Source organism: Berghia stephanieae, chromosome 11, assembly GCF_034508935.2.
Source record: "Berghia stephanieae isolate SIO BIC M18660-M18661 chromosome 11, UCSD_Bste_1.3, whole genome shotgun sequence".
Lineage (NCBI taxonomy): Eukaryota > Metazoa > Mollusca > Gastropoda > Nudibranchia > Aeolidiidae > Berghia > Berghia stephanieae.
The window spans coordinates 17,842,921-17,866,789 of NC_088370.1; the positions used below are offsets into that span (position 1 = coordinate 17,842,921).

Below are 23,869 nucleotides of genomic sequence, written 5' to 3' on the forward strand. Positions count from 1 at the left end.
TCAGTTCCTAACAGCTTCTTATTCTTATTGACTTTATGTTTGTTGTTTGTTTGCTCCGGTGACTTTGTCAAATGTGGCGGAGACATTCTTGATTTCTTTGTGTATCTGAGAAATTCTCAAAATAAAGGAATTTCTCTCTCTCTCTCTCTCTCTCTCTCTCTCTCTCTCTCTCTCTCTCTCTCTCTCTCTCTCTCTCTCTCTCTCTCTGTCTTCCTTTCTGTCAACAAATTAAATTGAAAAAAAACAACTCTAATTTATACCATTTCTTAGATATTATGTTGATTCATAGCGACTTCTAAAACCTTTATATATGATCTTTTTAATTTCAGATGTAAATTTCCCCTTTGATTATCCCATGGGAAAGATTTCCTGACGGGTATTTTTACTAATATATTTTAAATAAATTAATTGAATTGAGCTTTTATATAGAGCAACATCCACTAACCGTGCTCAAAGCCCTTTACAAGGGGTCCCTGATGGCCAACACCAACATTTAACATATAGGGCGGTACATGACGCCTGTTAGGGGATTTTACAAAAAAAATTTCGGACAGAGACAACGCTGTTAACGGCCAGTTACTCATATTATACCTGAGTACGGTGAGAGCATGTGAGTAAAGAGCCTTCTTCAAGGACTCAACTATGCGCCGAACGAGCGAGGCTCGAACCCAGGACCTTTCGATCGGAAAGCGAATGTCATACCGCTAGTCCCTCAGTCTTGTGGAATCTGGAATATTCCACTATTTGAAGTTAAATAGTAGTCCTTCAGAGCCTTCAGGCCCATAGGACCGGCGTTTATACCGGAGTTTCTATATCGTGACACGGACAATAGCAATTGCTTGCTATCCTATGGATAAGACGTTAGTCTATTGCAAAGTACATTTCCGCCAGATCTATCAGACCCAGTTACCCAATCGAGCGACCTGAGTCTCTTTGCGTGTGAAGCTAAGTGCTCTACCAACTCTGCCTATCGGGTCATCTTCGAACTGTCTATATGTAACCTTTAACATTTTATAGTCTGTTTAATACAGTTTAGTGATCATTACTCATAAACACGGATGGCAAAAACCAAAAAAAAAAAAGACCCTATTTGGCGTCAACTTCATTCTTCTATAGGAATTATCCTTTAAATGCCTTCTATAATAATTTATAATTGCAAAATCTCAGATAGCTTGTATTGTATCATTCACAGACAGTTTTACACAACTTTGAATGTCAGGAAAAACACATATCAATACGGCAATGTAAAGTCGAAAATGACTATCATAGAATACTGAAGTTGTTGAAAATTGTTCATAATCGGATGTATCACAAATGTACAAAGTTCATCGTACAATGAATTATTAATGACAACAATAGCATGAAAGCAACAACGATAATAATCAAAATATTTTAATATTTCGTTACATAGCGCAATATCCACTAAACGTGATCAAAACGCTTTACAAAGGGTCCCTGACCAACAACAGCACGTAACTGTTAGAACGAGCCGGAGCTCATCCCGGTTTGTTTGGATAGGACGCTAGTCTATCGAAAGTACTTTCTGCCAGATCTAACAGACTCAGCTATCCATTCACTGCTGGGTAGACGGGGCGGAATCAAAAAAGAACATCGCGACTGCACCCGAGATGGATCTCGGCTTGTAATAGGTTAATCATTTTTTTTTAAATGTTCGATACTAAACTTAACATCGATATTCTTAAAATCGATATCAGGATGCTTCGTTAACAAGTTCAAAGTTCAAAAACGTTTATTTTAGGCAATTGCCAAAGTAATCATAAAAATATATTTTAAAAATAAATAAGTAAATATAATAATTAATAGCAAACATAAATAATAATAATAATAATAAATTAATAATAATAATAATAATAAATAATAATAATAATAATATAATAATAATAAATAATAAATAATATAAAATATAATAAATAATAATAATAATAATAATAATAATAATAATAATATATAATAATAAATAATAATAATAATAATAATAATAATAATATAATAATAATAATAATAATAATAATAATAATAATATAATAATAATAATAATAATAATAATAATAATAATAATAATAAAATAAAATAATAATAATAATAATAATAATAATATAATAATATATAATAATAATAATATAATAATAATAATAATAATATAATAATAAAATAAATAATAATAATATAATAATAATAATAATAATAAAAATAATAAGATTTATAATAATGATATAATAATAATAATATAATAGATAATAATAATATATCACTGGATTGGCGACAGGGCGGCCATGTGGTCTTGTGGTATGACACTCGCTTTCGGATCGAGTAATGGGTTCGAGGCTCGTCGCTCGGCGCTAGTTGAGTCTGAGAAAAGGCTCATCACTCACTTCTTTCACCATACTCGGTGTAAATGAATCCTGGTCGTTCAGTGGTGTCTCTTCGAACGAAAATTGTAATATCGCCTAACAGGCGTCATGTCCCGTTCTACACTGTTGAACTCAGATGTTCAAACCTGCATATATGTACACTTCAATTAACATATTATATATTTCCTTATAGCTCTCTTTCGCAGGATCTTTCTTTCATCTGAAATTACTCGTTCGATAGTATCTCAAATAACACCCCCCCCCCCCCCCACACACACACACACTTTCCTACTCCCATATATCTCTTTCTATTTGTTACTCTCTCTCTCTCTCTCTCTCTCTCTCTCTCTCTCTCTCTCTCTCTCTCTCTCTCTCTCTCCTCAACCACATTCCCTTCTTTGTTTCTTTTCCCTGCCTTTGTTACTCTTTTCCTCTTGCTTTCTCTCTCTCTCTCTACCTCTCTCTCTCGCTCTCTCTCTCTCTCTCTCTCTCTCTCTTATATATATATATATATATATATATATATCTATCTATCTATCTATCTATCTCTATCTCTATCTCTAACACGCACACACACACACACACACACACACTCTCTCTCTCACTCTCTCTCTCTCTCGCTCTCTGTCTCTCTCTCGCTCTCTCTCTCTCTCTCTATCTATCTATCTATCTGTCTCTATCTCTAACACGCACACACACTCTCTCTCTCTCTCTCTCTCTCTCTCTCTCTATCTATCTATCTATATATCTATCTATCTATCTCTATCTCTAACACGCACACACACACTCTCTCTCTGACTCTCTCTCTCTCTCTCTCTCTCTCTCTCTCTCTCTCTCTCACTCCATCTTTTTGTTCTTCTCTCGATGTCTTTCTATCACACTCTCCATTCTCTCCCCTACTTCTCAATGTCATCCTCCTCTTCCTCCTCCTCCTCCAACTCTTCCTCCCCTCCTCCTCATCATCTTTCTCATCATGCTCCTCCTTCTCTTCCTCCCCCTCATTCTCCTCCTCCTCGTCTTCTTCCTCTTCACTTCTCTTCTCCCTCGCCTCCCCTCCTCCTCCTCCTCCCCTCCTCCTTCCCTCTTCCTCTTTCTCTTCCATCACCTCCTTTTCCACATCCACCTCTCAAACCCTCTCTCTCCTCCTCTGACTCTTCTCTGTCAAATATGATTCTCCTATCATCCTGAATAGCTCCCTTACGAACCGATTTCTCTGTGCCCTTAACCCCCACATTCCTTCTCTCTCTCTCTCTCTCTCTCTCTCTCTCTCTCTCTCTCTCTCTCTCTCTATCTATCTATCTCTCTCTTTCTCTCTCTCCATCTATCTCTCTCTCTTTCTCTCTCTCCCACACACACACACAAACGCTCATCACATACACATACACCCTCTCACTCAAACATATATATTATATATATATATATGTATATATATATATATATATATATATATATAAATATATATATATATATATAAATATATATATATATATATATATATATATATATATATATATATATATATATATTATAATCTCTATATTAATATTTGCTTTTCTCCGTTTCTCCTTTTATCTTATACAAAGTTATATTTACCTTATTATATATTTCATTCCTTTCTTCAAATAGGTTTGAAGAAAGACGAAAATGCAACAGAGGGTCTGCAGAATACCAAACATTGAACAACCACATTAAATCCAAATGCATCGAGGCACACGAGAACTATCTAGACTGGAAATGCTGCGAAATCGAAAGAGAATACAAACCCAACACCCAACAAGCTCACCAAAGAATAAAAGAACTATCAGGGAAAAGGAAAAGCAAAGCAGCAGGAAGTTGTATCCAAAACAAACAAGGGGAACTGCTATTTGAAGAACAACATATAGAAAGCCGATGGGTAGAATACATAGGCGAACTGTACAATGATCCAAATAGAAATGAACCACCACTGAAATTCAAAGAACCATTAAGCGGACCAAACATCACCAAAAGTGAAATTGAACATGCCATGGAACGAATGAGGGATGGTAAAGCAACAGGCCCTGATGAAATATCTGTAGAGGTATTAAAAAGCCTAGGAGATCTAGCAATTGATGAACTTCACATATTATTCAACAATATATACAATACTGGGAAAATTCCAGAAGATCTCTGTAACTCTATTTTCATAGCAATACCAAAGAAAGCAGGTGCAGTCAGATGCGAAAATTTTAGAACTATAAGTTTAATAAGCCACATCAACAAAATACTGTTGCGTATAATTATCAACAGGCTAAGGAATAAGATTAACCCCGAAATCGCAGAAGAACAATATGGATTCCAACCTGACAGAGGGACAAGGAACGCAATATACCTCCTCCGTGTTTTAAGTGAAAGAGCTATACAGGTTCAGACCCCACTATACCTCTGTTTTGTCGACTACAAAAAAAGCTTTTGATAGAGTACGCCACGAAGAAATACTAAAACAACTGCACTCCATTGGCGCTGATGAGAAAGACCTCAGACTCATGCAAACATTATACTACACCCAGCAGGCATCTATCAAAATCGGAAACTCTACAGGAAATTCCATTCCTATTAAGAAAGGAGTCCGTCAAGGGTGTGTTGCCTCACCAGATCTGTTTAATCTATACCAAGAAACAATCATGAGGGGCATAAATAATATGGAGGGAATAAAAGTGGGAGGTCACAACATAAATAATATAAGATACGCAGACGATACGGTACTCATTGCAACATCAGAAATCCAACTTCAAAAGATTGTTGACAAAGTGGTAGTAGATAGTGAAGCCAAGGGAATGGAAGTGAATATCACCAAAACGGAATGCATGGTAATACAGAAAAACCCCGAAAACAACAACACCTGCAATATAACAATTCACGGCGAGCAACTTACCAACGTAGAAAGTTTTAAATACCTAGGTTCAATAGTGACAACAGATGGAAGATGTAACCGAGACATACGAGCAAGAATAACTCAAGCCAAACAGGCCTTCATGGACCTGGGAAACATTTTGAAAAACAAACAGATGTCGTTCGGGATTAGATTCCGAGTCTTGAAGTGCTACGTGTGGCCAATCTTGTTATACGGATGCGAAAGCTGGACTACAAATGCAGAAACACAAAAGAACATTGAAGCTTTTGAAATGTGGTGCTTGAGAAGGATGCAGAGAATATCGTATACTGCACACAAAACGAACGAAGAAGTGCTAAAACAAACATACCAACAAAGGAAACTAATGCCCTTAATAGTGGATCGACAACTATCCTTTTTCGGACACATAGTAAGGAAAGATAAGAATGAATACCTGGCAAGTTGTGGAAAAATACCTGGTAAACGCGCCCGGGGGAGACAAAGAAAAACACTCATAGACCAACTGAAGGGCTTCACCAGCCTAACAATCCAAGAGCTGTTTGAAAAGGCAAGAGACAGGAGGGAATGGAGAGAGATAATTCATGCAGTATCCGAAGCCTGGACCAGGCATGGAACCTAGAAGAAGATATTTCATTCCAAAACGAGGGGGATAAAATATGTGTGAAGGGCATTGCTTCTATGACATTTTAAACAAATATTGATCAAACAGAAATAATACTAGTTGCATTACATAAAAATTTCAAAGAATTTCCAACATATTCTTCGAAAAACACAAATTCGGCACATTCCACTGTGCAACATTGATTATGATGAAATAAAAGACACATAGATAACCACGCCTCTCGGACAGACGTCATAATGTAAACAATTAAACAATGGCTGTGATAGGCAAACAAAGCACACTACTGTGGCATCTCCGTTTCCTTCGAACTACGAAGACTTACCACATACTGCTGACTGCAAGACTACTCTACACGCCAGATCACACAAAAAACGTAAACACGAGAGAACTATTAAATTTATAAAATTCACTACACATTGCTTTCGTTGTTTGTTGTTTTCAGTAAAGTAGATGCTACACTACACTGGTTTTACTATCGATGGTATATCGATGGTCTTAGTAAAGTACCTATTGTTCTACCGCTTGATCAATAGAAGCAACACAGAAAACTATGTGTAAATATAAACGTTTAGATTATGATCGAAATAATCGTGTAATAACTTGTCACCCATTTGGCGGTATAGATAGAATGCGCTTGGCCAAGGAGTTCACAACATTGCCATCCGGAAGTATAACGGACCAACACACAAACTCTGTGTAACAATGAACTTTTATAGTCTGGTTAATACAGTTTAGTGAGAACAACTCACAAACGCGGATGGCAAAAACAATAACAAAGGCCTGAGTGACGTCATCTGCATACTATCTATAAAAACAATGACAATGATCAGAGAGAGGTCGATTTCATTCACGTGATTGTTTGTAAACAATCGACTATGTTTGTCCGAGCACGTGGGAATGTGTGTCACAAATTCCATGTTTTGTTTGGTCAAGGATCTACTGGTTGTGGGATGTTATGAGCTTTTTAGATAAAATAAGATATAGATATTATGCGTTGGCTTAGGAGTTCACAACATTGCCATCCAGTATAACGGACCAACACACAAAACTTTGTGTAACCATGATCGTTTATAGTCAGGTTATTACAGTTTAGTGAGAATTACTCATACACGCGGATGGCAAAAAAACAATAACAAAGACCTGAGTGACGTCATCTTCGAACTATCTATAGATAGAATGCGCTTGGCCAAGGAGTTCACAACATTGCCATCCGGAAGTATAACGGACCAACACACAAACTCTGTGTAACCATGAACTTTTATAGTCTGGTTAATACAGTTTAGTGAGAACAACTCACAAACGCGGATGGCAAAAACAATAACAAAGGCCTGAGTGACGTCATCTGCATACTATCTATAGATAGTATGCAGATGACGTCACTCAGGCCTTTGTTATTGATTTTGCCATCCGCGTTTGTGAGTTGTTCTCACCAAACTGTATTAACCAGACTATAGATAGAATGCGCTAGGCCAAGGAGTTCACAACATTGCCATCCGGAAGTATAACGGACCAACACACAAACTCTGTGTAACCATGAACTTTTATAGTCTGGTTAATACAGTTTAGTGAGAACAACTCACAAACGCGGATGGCAAAAACAATAACAAAGGCCTGAGTGACGTCATCTGCATACTATCTATAAAAGTTCATGGTTACACAGAGTTTGTGTGTTGGTCCGTTATACTTCCGGATGGCAATGTTGTGAACTCCTTGGACAAGCGCATTCTATCTATACTTTATTGATCCTGAATGGAAGAAACGCATAGCATCAATTAATCAGACTACAAACGTTTATGGTTACACATAGCTTTGTGTCTTGGTACGTTATATCCGGCTGGCGGATGTTGTGAGTTTTTTTTTTGGACTAAACGCATAGCATCAACAAGTTGTAGAAGTGATCATAGTGGGCGGTTCTATCTCACCATTGATAAAAAAAACGACTCTTTCCCACTTTTCTATCAGGGCTGCCAGATGGCCAGAGTTCCTCCTGGCCAATTTTGATTTCAAAAGCGGCCAAATTATGAAACCTCACATGGCCAAACCCTAATAACCCTATGTCCCTTTTTTTTTTAAAAAAACCTCATCGGTTGAAATAAACAAAAAACAAATTGAGTAGGCTGGAGAAAAACAGTTTTTTTTTTGTAAAAGAAAAAAAATACAGAAAAAATACAAACATTGATGAATTGCGATTATATAGTTAAAAAACTCAAAACATCCACCAGCCGGATTTGACGTACCAACACACAAAATAACGTGTAACCTTAAACGTTTATAGTCTGATTAATACAATTTAGCATGATGTCTAAAAATAATAGCAAAAGAACTGAATGACGTCAATTTCGTTCTATCTATAGATAGAATGCGCTTGACCAAGGAGTTCACAACATTGCCATCCGGAAGTATAACGGACCAACACACAAACTCTGTGTAACCATGAACTTTTATAGTCTGGTTAATACAGTTTAGTGAGAACAACTCACAAACGCGGATGGCAAAAACAATAACAATGGCCTGAGTGACGTCATCTTCGAACTATCTATAGAAACACGATTGGCTGTGAGGCCAAATTTGGCCAAATTGACGTGGCCATCTGGCAATAATGCTCTTACTCCGACAATATAAGTATGTGCTCTAGATAAAACCATGTAGGAGAGTATGATAATAATGATGACATAAATAGATAGTGTGCGCTAGGCTAAGAAGCTCACAACATTGCTATCCGGAAGTATAACGGACCAACACACAAAACTCAAAATTGTGTGTAAATATAAACTTTTATAGATAGAATGCGCTTGGCCAAAGAGTTCACAACATTGCCATCCGGAAGTATAACGGACCAAGACACAAATTCTGTGTAACCATGAACTTTTATAGTCTGGTTAATACAGTGTAGTGAGAACAACTCACAAACGCGGATGGCAAAAACAATAACAAAGGCCTGAGTGACGTTATCCGCATACTATCTATAGTCTGGATATGACAGTTAAGTGAGAATTACTCACAAACGTGGATGGCAAAAATAAAAACAATAACAAATACCCGAATAACGTCATATTCGTTTTATCTATAGATAGTATGCAGTTGACGTCACTCAAGCCTTTGTTATTGTATTTTGCCATCCGCGTTTGTGAGTGATTCTCACTGAACTGTACTAACCTGACTTAAAAGTTCATGGTTACACACAGTTTTGTGTGTTGGACCGTTATACTTCCGGATGGCAATGTTATGAGCTTCTTAGCAAAGCGCATACTATCTATAGATAATGTGTGCTTGCTAAGAAGCTCACGACATTGCCATCAGGAAGTATAACGGACCAACACACAAATCTGTGTGTATCCATGAACGTTTATAGTCTGGTTAATACAGTTCAGTGAGCATTATTCATAAACGTGGATGGCAAAAAACAATAACAAACACATGAGTGACGTCATCTTCGAACTATCTATAGATAGAATGCGCTTGGCCAAGGAGTTCACAACATTGCCATCCGGAAGTATAACGGACCAACACACAAACTCTGTGTAACCATGAACTTTTATAGTCTGGTTAATACAGTTTAGTGAGAACAACTCACAAACGCGGATGGCAAAAACCATAACAAAGGCCTGAGTGACGTCATCTGCATACTATCTATAGATAGTGTGTGCTTGGCTAAGAAGCTCACAACATTGCCATCAGGAAGTATAACGGACCAACACACAACACTGTGTGTAACCTTTAACGTTTATAGGCTGGATAATACAGTTAAGTGAGAATTACTCATAATTGGATGGCAAAAAAAAAAAAAAAATAAAAAATAACAAAGACCTGAGTGACGTCAACTTCAAACTATCTATGGATAGTGTGCGCTTGGCTAAGAAGCTTACAACAATACCATCCGGAAGTATAACGGACCAACATAGAAAACTGTGTGCAACCATGAACGTTTATAGGCTGGTTAATGAAGTTAAGTGAGGATTATCAACTCATAAACATGTATGGCAAAAAAACAAAAAACAGTAAAAAATACCCGAGTGACGTCAACTTCATTCTATCTATTGACCTTCATGTTGTTCAAAATACTAGGCGGTCTAGTCAAATTTGTACAATGCGGATGAGGTCACATAATTGTTTGCGGTAGTCAAATCGCCAGCCAGAATTAACAAGTGCAATAAATCCCAGAAGACCTGGCTTAAAGACCTATAATTATCTTGTCTTTATCTTCTTCTTTGTTAAAAATAAACAAACAAACAAACCAAAAGAACTCGTAAAACGTAATCAGCTTGGATGATTGATTAGAGGGGGGGGGGGTTAGAAAGAGAGAGAGAGAGAGAGAGAGAGAGAGAGAGAGAGAGAGAGAGAGAGAATTAAAGATAGAGAGAGAAAGAGAAAGAAGTAAAGAGAGTGAGAGAGAAAGAAAGAGAGAGAGAGAGAGAGAGAGAGAGAGAGAGAGAGAGAGAAAGAGAAAGAAAGAGAGAGATAGGTTAAGAGATATCAGGAAAGCGAGAGATTGAGAGAGATAGAGAAAGAAAGAGAGAGCGAGAGAGAGAGAGAGAGGAGAGAGAGAGAGAGAAAGAGATAGAAAGAGATAGGGCAGGAGATATAAGGAAAGCGAGAGATTGATGGAGAGAGAAGCGAAGGGAGAGAGAGAGAGAGAGGAGAGAGAGAGAGAGAGACAGAGTGTGTGTGTATGTGTGTGTGTGTGAGAGAGAGAGACAGAGAGAGAGAGAGAGGAGAGAGAGAGAGAGGGGGGGGGGGGGGGGGGGGGGGGTGGGGGTAGGAGAAGATGGGCTTGGAAGGGTGAGTTAGAATTGCTACAATAAATGTCGAACTTACGACATAACAAGAGCCGTAGGCAAAGTTAATGAGTTGCTAAACGGTTTACCAATATACCTTGAGCTCGGACACAAATAGACTGACTATTTACACAAACCTAACAACCTTTCTACTATGTAGTCTAAGTAAAAACATTTTGAAAGATGACAATTTTTTTTAATGAGCTTTATATAGCGCAATATCCACTAAATGTGCTCAAAGAGCTTTACAAGGGGTTCCTGGTCAACAGCAACATTTAACATGTAGTACGGGACATGACGTCTGTTAGGCGATATTACAATTTTTCGGATAAAGACAACGCTGTTAACGGTCAGGTATTCATTTTACACCTGAGTACGGTGAGAGAATGTGAGTAAAGGGCCTTTTCCAAGGACTCAACTATGCGCCGAGCGCGAGGCTCGAACCCAGGACCTTCCGAACCGAAAACGAGTATCATACCACTTGACCATATAGCCGCACAAGAACAAAGAAAAAAAAAAAACAAAAAAACTGCGATGATAAACCTCTTTTTTATTGTTTTTAGACAGCCTTGTTTTCTCTCATTAAATTATTGTATAAATCAGGATAGGCAATGTGCGCTTGGCTAAGAAGCTCACAACACTGCCATCCTGAAGTTTTACGGACGAATAGTTATAATGAAAATTGCGTTACTTTTTGACATCCGCGTTTATGAGTAATTCCCAATAAACTGTTTTATCCAGACTATAATTCAGAAAAGTGAGTGGAGCAGGCACTTATGTTGGTAACAACAAGATATGAAGTGAATAGAAAAGTGCCAGAAGACAATAGAGAATAAAAATTTTTCGCGGCGGTGGTGGGGTTTGAACCTGCGACCTTATTGGTACGACAACTCCGCCTGGCAGGTGAGAGCGTGGCTCTACCGTGTGAGCTATCCACGAACACAAAATATTCGTTTCAAACTCAAAGTCATTACTAGATCCCTCTCTCACCTACTTCTTGAGACCGCCGATTCGTTCGTACACCACCATCGCGAATAATTTTGACCAGCAGTTAAGCTTAATAGCCAATATTCTCAACACAAACATATAACATAGAAACGATTGAGACATTGAGTATGCTCCGGTGTATGGGGTGAATTTTAATTCAGAAAAGTGAGTGGAGCAGGCACTTATGTTGGTAACAACAAGATATGAAGTGAATAGAAAAGTGCCAGAAGACAATAGAGAATAAAAATTTTTCGCGGCGGTGGTGGGGTTTGAACCTGCGACCTTATTGGTACGACAACTCCGCCTGGCAGGTGAGAGCGTGGCTCTACCGTGTGAGCTATCCACGAACACAAAATATTCGTTTCAAACTCAAAGTCATTACTAGATCCCTCTCTCACCTACTTCTTGAGACCGCCGATTCGTTCGTACACCACCATCGCGAATAATTTTGACCAGCAGTTAAGCTTAAAAGCCAATATTCTCAACACAAACATATAACATAGAAACGATTGAGACATTGAGTATGCTCCGGTGTATGGGGTGAATTTTAATTCAGAAAAGTGAGTGGAGCAGGCACTTATGTTGGTAACAACAAGATATGAAGTGAATAGAAAAGTGCCAGAAGACAATAGAGAATAAAAATTTTTCGCGGCGGTGGTGGGGTTTGAACCTGCGACCTTATTGGTACGACAACTCCGCCTGGCAGGTGAGAGCGTGGCTCTACCGTGTGAGCTATCCACGAACACAAAATATTCGTTTCAAACTCAAAGTCATTACTAGATCCCTCTCTCACCTACTTCTTGAGACCGCCGATTCGTTCGTACACCACCATCGCGAATAATTTTGACCAGCAGTTAAGCTTAATAGCCAATATTCTCAACACAAACATATAACATAGAAACGATTGAGACATTGAGTATGCTCCGGTGTATGGGGTGAATTTTAATTCAGAAAAGTGAGTGGAGCAGGCACTTATGTTGGTAACAACAAGATATGAAGTGAATAGAAAAGTGCCAGAAGACAATAGAGAATAAAAATTTTTCGCGGCGGTGGTGGGGTTTGAACCTGCGACCTTATTGGTACGACAACTCCGCCTGGCAGGTGAGAGCGTGGCTCTACCGTGTGAGCTATCCACGAACACAAAATATTCGTTTCAAACTCAAAGTCATTACTAGATCCCTCTCTCACCTACTTCTTGAGACCGCCGATTCGTTCGTACACCACCATCGCGAATAATTTTGACCAGCAGTTAAGCTTAATAGCCAATATTCTCAACACAAACATATAACATAGAAACGATTGAGACATTGAGTATGCTCCGGTGTATGGGGTGAATTTTAATTCAGAAAAGTGAGTGGAGCAGGCACTTATGTTGGTAACAACAAGATATGAAGTGAATAGAAAAGTGCCAGAAGACAATAGAGAATAAAAATTTTTCGCGGCGGTGGTGGGGTTTGAACCTGCGACCTTATTGGTACGACAACTCCGCCTGGCAGGTGAGAGCGTGGCTCTACCGTGTGAGCTATCCACGAACACAAAATATTCGTTTCAAACTCAAAGTCATTACTAGATCCCTCTCTCACCTACTTCTTGAGACCGCCGATTCGTTCGTACACCACCATCGCGAATAATTTTGACCAGCAGTTAAGCTTAATAGCCAATATTCTCAACACAAACATATAACATAGAAACGATTGAGACATTGAGTATGCTCCGGTGTATGGGGTGAATTTTAATTCAGAAAAGTGAGTGGAGCAGGCACTTATGTTGGTAACAACAAGATATGAAGTGAATAGAAAAGTGCCAGAAGACAATAGAGAATAAAAATTTTTCGCGGCGGTGGTGGGGTTTGAACCTGCGACCTTATTGGTACGACAACTCCGCCTGGCAGGTGAGAGCGTGGCTCTACCGTGTGAGCTATCCACGAACACAAAATATTCGTTTCAAACTCAAAGTCATTACTAGATCCCTCTCTCACCTACTTCTTGAGACCGCCGATTCGTTCGTACACCACCATCGCGAATAATTTTGACCAGCAGTTAAGCTTAATAGCCATATTCTCAACACAAACATATAACATAGAAACGATTGAGACATTGAGTATGCTCCGGCGTATGGGGTGAATTTTAATTCAGAAAAGTGAGTGGAGCAGGCACTTATGTTGGTAACAACAAGATATGAAGTGAATAGAAAAGTGCCAGAAGACAATAGAGAATAAAAATTTTTCGCGGCGGTGGTGGGGTTTGAACCTGCGACCTTATTGGTACGACAACTCCGCCTGGCAGGTGAGAGCGTGGCTCTACCGTGTGAGCTATCCACGAACACAAAATATTCGTTTCAAACTCAAAGTCATTACTAGATCCCTCTCTCACCTACTTCTTGAGACCGCCGATTCGTTCGTACACCACCATCGCGAATAATTTTGACCAGCAGTTAAGCTTAATAGCCAATATTCTCAACACAAACATATAACATAGAAACGATTGAGACATTGAGTATGCTCCGGTGTATGGGGTGAATTTTAATTCAGAAAAGTGAGTGGAGCAGGCACTTATGTTGGTAACAACAAGATATGAAGTGAATAGAAAAGTGCCAGAAGACAATAGAGAATAATAATTTTTATTCTCTATTGTCTTCTGGCACTTTTCTATTCACTTCATATCTTGTTGTTACCAACATAAGTGCCTGCTCCACTCACTTTTCTGAATTAAAATTCACCCCATACACCGGAGCATACTCAATGTCTCAATCGTTTCTATGTTATATGTTTGTGTTGAGAATATTGGCTATTAAGCTTAACTGCTGGTCAAAATTATTCGCGATGGTGGTGTACGAACGAATCGGCGGTCTCAAGAAGTAGGTGAGAGAGGGATCTAGTAATGACTTTGAGTTTGAAACGAATATTTTGTGTTCGTGGATAGCTCACACGGTAGAGCCACGCTCTCACCTGCCAGGCGGAGTTGTCGTACCAATAAGGTCGCAGGTTCAAACCCCACCACCGCCGCGAAAAATTTTTATTCTCTATTGTCTTCTGGCACTTTTCTATTCACTTCATATCTTGTTTTTATCCAGACTATAAACGTTCAAGGTTACACATAGTTCTGTGTGTTGGTGTGCTGTATTTCCGGATTGCAATGTTGTGAGTTTCTTAGCCAAGCTCACACTATACTGTACAATGATACACATAGTTTTGTGTGTTCGTCAGAATGAATAAAAGTCAAAACATGATCAGATTTATAATGTTTTTCTCCTCTGGATACACTTTTATGCTCGTCGGAGAAGTATTTCATACGGGCGGTGATGGAGACAATGGCGTCCGCCATTATTACGATAGTTCAGAGCCAGTTACTATGCGTCATTATGAGTGACGTGACGTCACGATGTTGAATCAAATCCTTTGTTAGTATTGGTGATAACGAGTCTCGTTATAATCAGTAATACCATTAAATTGGATAACGATACCATCAAGGGAACAGTTTGGTTCTTTGACGTTTGTACCAATAATCTTCAACAGTCATAACGTCACTCACTTCCTTCCTAATGACGCATGGTAACTTAGTAACACTGGCTCTAAACTATCGGAACAATGGCGGACCCCGTATGAAATATTTCTCCGGCGACCATAAAAGCGTATCCAGAGGGAAAAAAAACATAAATTTGATCATGTTTTGACTTTTACACATTCTGATCACAAGGCATATGAAAAGTTCTAGCCAGCATAAAGAATAAAAAGTAATGATTTTCTTTGTTTAGAAACAAGATGTCCGCCGTTGCCGGGCGGCGTGACATCAATCTACTGAATCCAATTAGAATGTGCGGCCTAATGGTATGACACTCACTTTCGGATCGGTGCATAGTTGAGTCCTTGGAGAAGGCTCTTTACTCACATTCTGTCACCGTACTCAGTGTAAAATTTGCATTATCGCCTTACAGGCGTTTGTCTCTTTATACATGTTACGTGTTGCTGTTGGTCAGGGACCCCTTGTAAAGCGCTTTAAGCACGTTTAGAAGATATTGCGCTATATAAAAGTAAAAAAGCACAAGTACTTTTATATTCCGCTGGCAGTTACTTCCCTTGATGTGGAATCGACTCTTTATAGATAGAATGCGCTTGGCCTAGGAGTTCACAACATTGCATCCGGAAGTATAACGGCCCAACACACAAACTCTGTGTAACCATGAACTTTTATAGTCTGGTTAATACAGTTTAGTGAGAACAACTCACAAACGCGGATGGCAAAAACAATAACAAAGGGCTGAGTGACGTCATCTGCATACTATCTATATATATATATATATATATATATAGATAGTATGCACTTGGCTAAGAAGTTCACAACATAGCCATCCGGAAGTAAAACTGGCCAACACACAAAATTGTGTGTAATCTTGAAGGTTTATAGTCTTGTTAATAGAGTTTAGTGAGAAGTACTCATAAACACGGACGGCAAAAACAAATAACAAAGACATGAATGACGTCATCTTCGAACTGTCTATAGATAGAATGCGCTTGGCCAAGGAGTTCACAACATTGCATCCGGAAGTATAACGGCCCAACACACAAACTCTGTGTAACCATGAACTTTTATAGTCTGGTTAATACAGTTTAGTGAGAACAACTCACAAACGCGGATGGCAAAAACAATAACAAAGGGCTGAGTGACGTCATCTGCATACTATCTATATATATATTATAGATAGTATGCACTTGGCTAAGAAGTTCACAACATAGCCATCCGGAAGTAAAACTGGCCAACACACAAAATTGTGTGTAATCTTGAAGGTTTATAGTCTTGTTAATAGAGTTTAGTGAGAAGTACTCATAAACACGGACGGCAAAAACAAATAACAAAGACATGAATGACGTCATCTTCGAACTGTCTATAGATAGAATGCGCTTGGCCAAGGAGTTCACAACATTGCCATCCGGAAGTATAACGGACCAACACACAAACTCTGTGTAACCATGAACTTTTATAGTCTGGTTAATACAGTTTAGTGAGAACAACTCACAAACGCGGATGGCAAAAACAATAACAAAGGCCTGAGTGACGTCATCTGCATACTATCTATAGAAATGAATCTTGAACAGTAAGATAGAGCTATCTCCAATAAACGTGCTCAAAGCGTTTTACAATGAGTAACAAGTCAACATGTCGAGGAACGACACCTGTTGGGCGATATTTTTTTCGGACATCATCATCATCATCATCATCATCATCATCATCATCATCATCATCATCATCATCATCATCATCAGCAGCAGCAGCAGCAGCAGCAGCAGCAGCATCATCATCACCCACCGTAATAAGTAATTTATTCAATTCTTCTCTTTATACAATAATATGATTGTGTTCCTTTTGTTAATTAGTAAGTATGCTCTGAAAGCCTAACACTCAGTGGCTACAAAGAGGGAAGAAAAGCTCATGGTCGTCAGAATAGTGTGACGTTCCTGACAAGTTTGAGGCTGTCAAAACGCAACATCCCTACAGATAGAATGCGCTTGGCCAAGGAGTTCACAACATTGCCATCCGGAAGTATAACGGACCAACACACAAACTCTGTGTAACCATGAACTTTTATAGTCTGGTTAATACAGTTTAGTGAGAACAACTCACAAACGCGGATGGCAAAAACAATAACAAAGGCCTGAGTGACGTCATCTGCATACTATCTACAAACTTCGAGTACATGAGGGAGGCAGAGGACAGATCGTCGTAGAAGTATATGATAGGCAACGTGTATAGGGAATGAGATTAGAGGAAGAGTAGCGTCCCTTGATTGGACGTCACCTATGGTCTGTGACGTCACCGGCGGAAAAGTTATTAGAGAGAGAACGTCGTGTTGGTTGTGCGCATGCGTCTCTCGTCCTCGCTGGAGCCGTTTGTTTTGTATAGATAGTATGCGCTTGGCTCAGAAGCTCATAACATTGCCATCCGGAAGTATAACGGACCAACACACAAAACGGTGTGTATCCATGAACGTTTATAGTCAGGTTAATACAGTTCAGTTAGCATTACTCATAAACGCGGATGGCAAAAAACAATAACAAAGACCTGAGTGACGTCATCTTCGAACTATCTATAGGGCATGCGATTAGCGGAAGAGTAGCGTCCCTTGATTGGACATCACCCATAGTCTGTGACGTCACCGTCGGAAAAGTTATTAGAGAGAGAACGTCATGTTGGTTGTGCGCATGCGTCTCTCGTCCTCGCTTGCGCACAACCAACATGACGTTCTCTCTCCAATAACTTTTCCGCCGGTGACGTCACAGACTATGGGTGACGTCCAATCAAGGGACGCTACTCTTTCGCTAATCTCATTCCCTATACAAGCGCAGGCCACGGATGAGTAAGTAAGTAAGTATGCTTTGATTGTTTGTTTTGTATAAGATAGAATGCGCTTGGCTAAAAATGTCACATCATTGATTGTCATCCGGAAATATAACGGACCAATTAACAAAACTATGTATAACCTTGAACGTTTATAGTCTGGTTAAGGGCCGACGACCTCTGCCGTTTTTTTTTTTTTTTTTTTTTTTTTTTTTTTTTTTTTTTTTTTTTTTTTTTTTTTTTTGTTTTTTTTTTTTTTTTTTTTTTAGAGCTTGGTATGGCGGCTCTTCTCCTTATTTTTCGTATTTCGTCCGTACCCGACGTCTTTATCCGGAAGACGGCAGAGGACGGTAGTAAGTGCCGGTGTACCACGTGAAAATTACTCTACCAAACAAAGACTAGAAATAAATTGGCGTACGCGAGGCACACTCTAGAGTTAGTCTCGTGGCCGCCAATTTAACTCTACAGTCTTTTATGAAACCATCCTAAAATTTGACTTTTCCTTATTAACGACAAAATATTTTTTTAAAATTAAAAAAAAAGTACAAAACAACAGCTTCACAAAGTAGGAGATGAATTCACAGTATTTCCCCTAAATTTTTTAAAAATCTGGTGCCGACACGGTAATACGCCAATTTAACTCTAGAGTCTTTTTGGCGATAGAGTCATTCTGGCGTGCTACACCGGGTCGTCGGAGTCAGTCTCCGGTGTGGGTTTGCCTTATTACATTTAGCGAGAAATACTCATAAGAATGACTGGCAAAAAAACAATAACAAGACCTGAGTGACGAAAACTTTAGTTTTATCTCTTAGTAAACGGTTGATCTAAAGATCATTTAGTGAGAACTAATCACAAAAATGTCTGTCTAAATAAAAACAATAACAAAAATCTAATTGCCGTCAACTTTGTTCAATCTTAAGAAATAACACGGGAATATGCAAAGAAACAACTAAATCCAATATTTAAAAAAAAATCAAAAACAAAGGGAAAAGGAAAAGACTATTAAAAACAAAACAAAACAAAACACTGGACAACAACAACAATAACAACAACAACAAATAAATTATGAAAATACTTCTCACCAGTTAAGGTCACCTCTCGGAAGAAATGAAATGAAATAATAATATGTTATCTAATCGAGATACTAAAATTATAGAAATCAAACACAAGGATCCAACAATCTTTAAAGTATCTACATTTAATATTATATTATTATCGGTATGGTGTAGTGGTTGTTGTTACTAAACTACTGTAGGATGTTGTGAAGAACTATGTATTTATGTTTAAAATATGGGCTGTGATTAACCACTTTAATCTAAATCCTTTTATGACGAGATTTCGATGGGCGAGTTGGGTCGAGTACCCTCTACAATTTTATCAAATATACGATTATTAACCGTTTGTAAGCGGGCTCCGATTTCAGCCTAGCCTGACTTCAGAATATTATTATTATTATTATTATTATTATTATTATTATTATTATTATTATTATTATTATTATTATTATTATTATTATTATTATCATTATTATCATTATTATTATCATCATTATTATTATTATTATTATTATTATTATTATTATATTATTATTATTATTATTATTATTATTATTATTATATTATTATTATTATTATCAACATTGTAGATGTTGTGCGCTTCACACTAAGAAACTCACAACATTGCCATCCGGAAGTATAACGGAACAACACACAAAACTTGAACGTTTATATTCTGCAATTTAGTGAGAATTACTCATAAACATGGATGGCAAAAAACAATAACAAAGGCCCAAGTAACGTCAACTTTGTTCTATCTATAATATTGTTATCTGGACTTTCTTATTACTGATATGTGTTTAGGTACAATACTCATAAAATCTGCCATTTGACTAAAGCGTTTTTAAACACACACACACACACACACACATACACACACACAAACTATGTGTAAATTTGCACGTATTTTTAATCTGATTGATAGAATGTAGAGAGAAGAAAAATCATTAAAATGGCTGGCAAAAAAAACAAAAACAAAGGGCTGAGTGACGTCAATCTCACTCCTTCTCTACAGAGAGTAAAACAAATTCAATGCCCGGTTTTGTATTGATCTCTCTCTCTCTCTCTCTCTCTCTCTCTCTCTCTCTCTCTCTCTCTCTCTCTCTCTCTCTCTATCTATCTATCTCTCTCTCTATCTATCTCTCTCTCTCTCACTCTCTCTCTCTCTCTCTCTCTCTCTCTCTCTCTCTCTCTCTCTTTCTTTCTTTCTTTCTCTCGATCTCTCTTTCCCCCTATATATATATATATATATATATATATATATATATATATATATATAGTGGACGAGAAAATAATCGACTTATCCGAAAATCAACTTAACCGGAGTGTAACCAAATGAGCAAAAACGCATTTGAACAAAGCAACCCAATCTAGAATAAGTATGTCCCATCATATCGCGCGGTCTCTGTAGTGGTCACCAGAGGCTCCTACCCCCAGTCGCCCCATAGAGGAATCAGAATATATAAAAATCGGAATTTGAGATAAAAAAATCGGAATCAACTTACTGCTATTGACTATGACATGCTTTGCAGCAGAAAATGTAATAGACAATCCAAAAGTACTCAAATGATTCAAAATTAAAATGTGTAAAAATGTACAGATTGTGTAAAGACTAAGAATGGGGTCAAATAATAATAGAGAACACACAGGTCCTGGCCGTCTGAGAACAAAGTATTGAATGGATGGATTTAACCTTGTCAGGACCCCCCCCCCCCCCCCCGCACACACCTAATCAAACAAACGCGCGTGCCGGTACACACACACACACACACACACACACACACACACACACACAGTACACAGGGCTAAAATTAAATAGGGAAAGAAGCTGACCGTACTCAATAATATTATTACCGATTGAAGCCAACATATAATATTACCAAGGTTATCGACCTCACGAATTGGAGTCACCATAATAATAATAATACTTCGGTCAACCCCCTCCCAAACATATAATATTATCCGACATCAGCAGCACACACTTTGAAGGGACTAATCATACACAAAATGTGTGTTGATTGACCATTGAAGATGCTGACGAAATAAGCCATAGCTCACTTTTTTCACTAGATATTTTAAAAAATATTTTCCTCGATGGGAAATGTGGAAAGCGGAATTTTTGCTTTGAATGTGGAATGTATACCAATTAAGTGAAATTATTCCGCGAAAAGCGGAAGGGTAGGAGCCTCTAGGTCAAGGTCATGCTTCTTGTAAATCGTCGAGACAGAAATAGCTGGTATGCCAATTTCCTATGCGATGATTTTCTGTCGCGTGCCAAACTTTCCAAATGCATCGAATCTTCCTTTTCCGCGATAGCCATTGTAGTTGTAGACTTGACTTGAATTCTTCTTGATAAAATTGATACTAATTAAGAGGGCCATTACATAGGATGGCCTGGAATTAGAACCAAAAAAAATATTGAACTTGAAGTTGCGACAATGTAAAATTTGAGATGGGGAAATTAAAGTTATTCAATACTGCTTATGTACATTGAGCACGGACGTCAGGCAAAGCACCTACATCACATCGATGTGCGCCAATCGTTCGCGGATATTCTTAACCACTGAAAATTCTTACTGGTAGCTTTTTTAACCAATGGAAATACTTGTTTATTTGTGATTTTATTGTAGTCATGAGTGATAAGAACATCGACTTAAGCGACATCGACTTATGTGGAGTTTATTTTTTTTTTACTAATGTTATATAGGAAGAAGGGAGAGGGACCAAGAAAAAAAATCGACTTGGGTAAAAATCGACTTAGGCAACGTCGACGTATCCAGAGTGCACTGTATATCTTTATTTCTCTCTCTGTCTGGGTGGGGTTCCTGACCTCCCATAGTGGGCAGGGGGGTACATACTGTGTCTTCTAGCCCCTTATAACTGTTTTCCAACATGCTTTCTGTCTTTGTCTTGGAATGAGATTACTTGGTTTTATCCTGGCCCTGACCGGGACTCCGAGCTCGGAGGGAAACAGTCAAATGCATAGTTATTGTTTTGGGATATGATGTTTTTTCCTTGCAAATCATCTCTCTGTTATGTATTATTATAATTGTTATTTTCAATGTATAATGTAAGTTCTTGTGTCCGGATGAGACTTAAAGGTGATCTCAAACTAAGTACATTGGTGGTATGCTCTTGGAATCTACATCTGATCCCTATTTGTTCCCAGTTCCCCTACGTCTTACTTTTTCTTGGGTGCTTTAATTGTAATTCTATAACTTTTTACTATCCCATTTTCTTCCTTTTTACTGGCGCTGATATCTATCTATCTATCTATATATTATATATATATATATATATATATATATATATATATATATATATATATATATATATATATCAATCTCAATGAATACAGTTTGTTTACAACTCTGTTTAACTCTTTCCTTACCAGCATTTTCATAACTTCTCATGAAACTTTGCACCCACCCGACACAAAAACATATTTAAGAAATAAATAATTAAAAGTATGCCTTTTGCGCCACGACATCATAAGATATCGTCGCCTAGGCATTCCACGAAGGAATATAGATAACTCATCAAACAAGATGTCTGATGTCAACAGGAATCAACCATGTTGTCCAAGTGAGCAAATTGGGTGTTAATAATCTTGCCCAAGGAAAAAAAAAACAAAAATGCCTGAAACGGAACTCGAACCTGGGACCTTCCGAGTCACAGTGCAATGCCTTAACCACTCGGCCACTCAAACAGAAAAGGATCAGGAGCATTCTTTAGATAGTATGCAGATGACGTCACTCAGGCCTTTGTTATTGTTTTTGCCATCCGCGTTTGTGAGTTGTTCTCACTAAACTGTATTAACCAGACTATAAAAATTCATGGTTACACAGAGTTTGTGTGTTGGTCCGTTATACTTCGGGATGGCAATGTATCTATACATAATACTGTTCAGTAAAATGAGCTCTATAACATAATGTCACGATTTTATAGCTATAGCAAAAATACTCTATAGATAGTTCGAAGATGACGTCACTCAGGTCTCTGTTGATGTTTTTTGCCATCCGCGTTTATGAGTAATGCTCACTTAACTGCATTAACCCGACAATAAACGTACATGGATACACACAGTTTTGTGTGTTGGTCCGTTATACTTCCGGATGGCAATGTTATGAGCTTCTCAGCCAAGCGCATACTATCTATAGATTTTGAGATTTACACAAGAAATTAGAATGATAAAATCGTTTGCTGTATCGTAACAAATGTGACGATTTCCTAGAGGTTGGCAAGGAAAGGGATTCAAGTCAGTTTCACAATCCCTTTGATTTCATTGTGACATGCATGTCGTACCCATCAAGTACTCCACAGTAAACGCCTGTATGTCGAAAGATCCGTCTTATCGTGCCCTAATGAAGTATGTAGTATTAATGACATTGGGATGCGTCTGTGTCTCTAGTAGGGAATTCGTTTAAACGATGACACCGCTATATAGATAGTATGCAGATGACGTCACTCAGGCCTTTGTTATTGAGTTGTTCTCACTAAACTGTATTAACAAGACTGTCAAAGTTCATGGTTACACAGTTTGTGTGTTGGTCCGTTATACTTCCGGATGGCAATGTTGTGAACTCCTTGGCCAAGCACATTCGATCTGTAGTATCGCCGTATCTTATCGTTTAAGAGCTAAATGCTTTTAAATGCTTTGTGTAAGGTTTATGAATAGATATAATTTATCAATGTGTTTCTGTTTATATTGTTGCTTTTTAATGTATTAACCTTTTTTTTTAGAAAGAAGAAGAGGAAGATGGGAGGTAGTGGAGAAGGAAGAGGATAAAGACAAGGAAAAGGAGGAGGAGGAGGAGGAGGGGGAGGAGGAGGAGGGGGAGGAGGATGAGAGGG

The 23,869-nt window shown here is 38.1% G+C and overlaps 1 protein-coding gene across 9 annotated transcripts in view; it reads right to left on the reverse strand.

Annotated features, from left to right (window-relative positions):
* Positions 1-23,869, reverse strand: part of LOC144957338 (aquaporin-5-like) — a 243,831-nt gene that overhangs the window by 169,369 nt on the left and 50,593 nt on the right. Inside the window, exon 1 of one of the 9 annotated variants that reach the window (XM_078888503.1) lies at positions 19,043-19,303. The exons of 5 other annotated variants lie outside the window; for them this stretch is intronic. The gene's annotated coding sequence lies outside the window, so the exon portion shown is untranslated. Of the gene's footprint in view, positions 1-6,188; positions 6,213-19,042; positions 19,304-23,869 lie in introns of those variants that run through there. 3 more of the 9 variants (XM_078888499.1, XM_078888496.1, XM_078888501.1) reach the window with 3 other exon arrangements.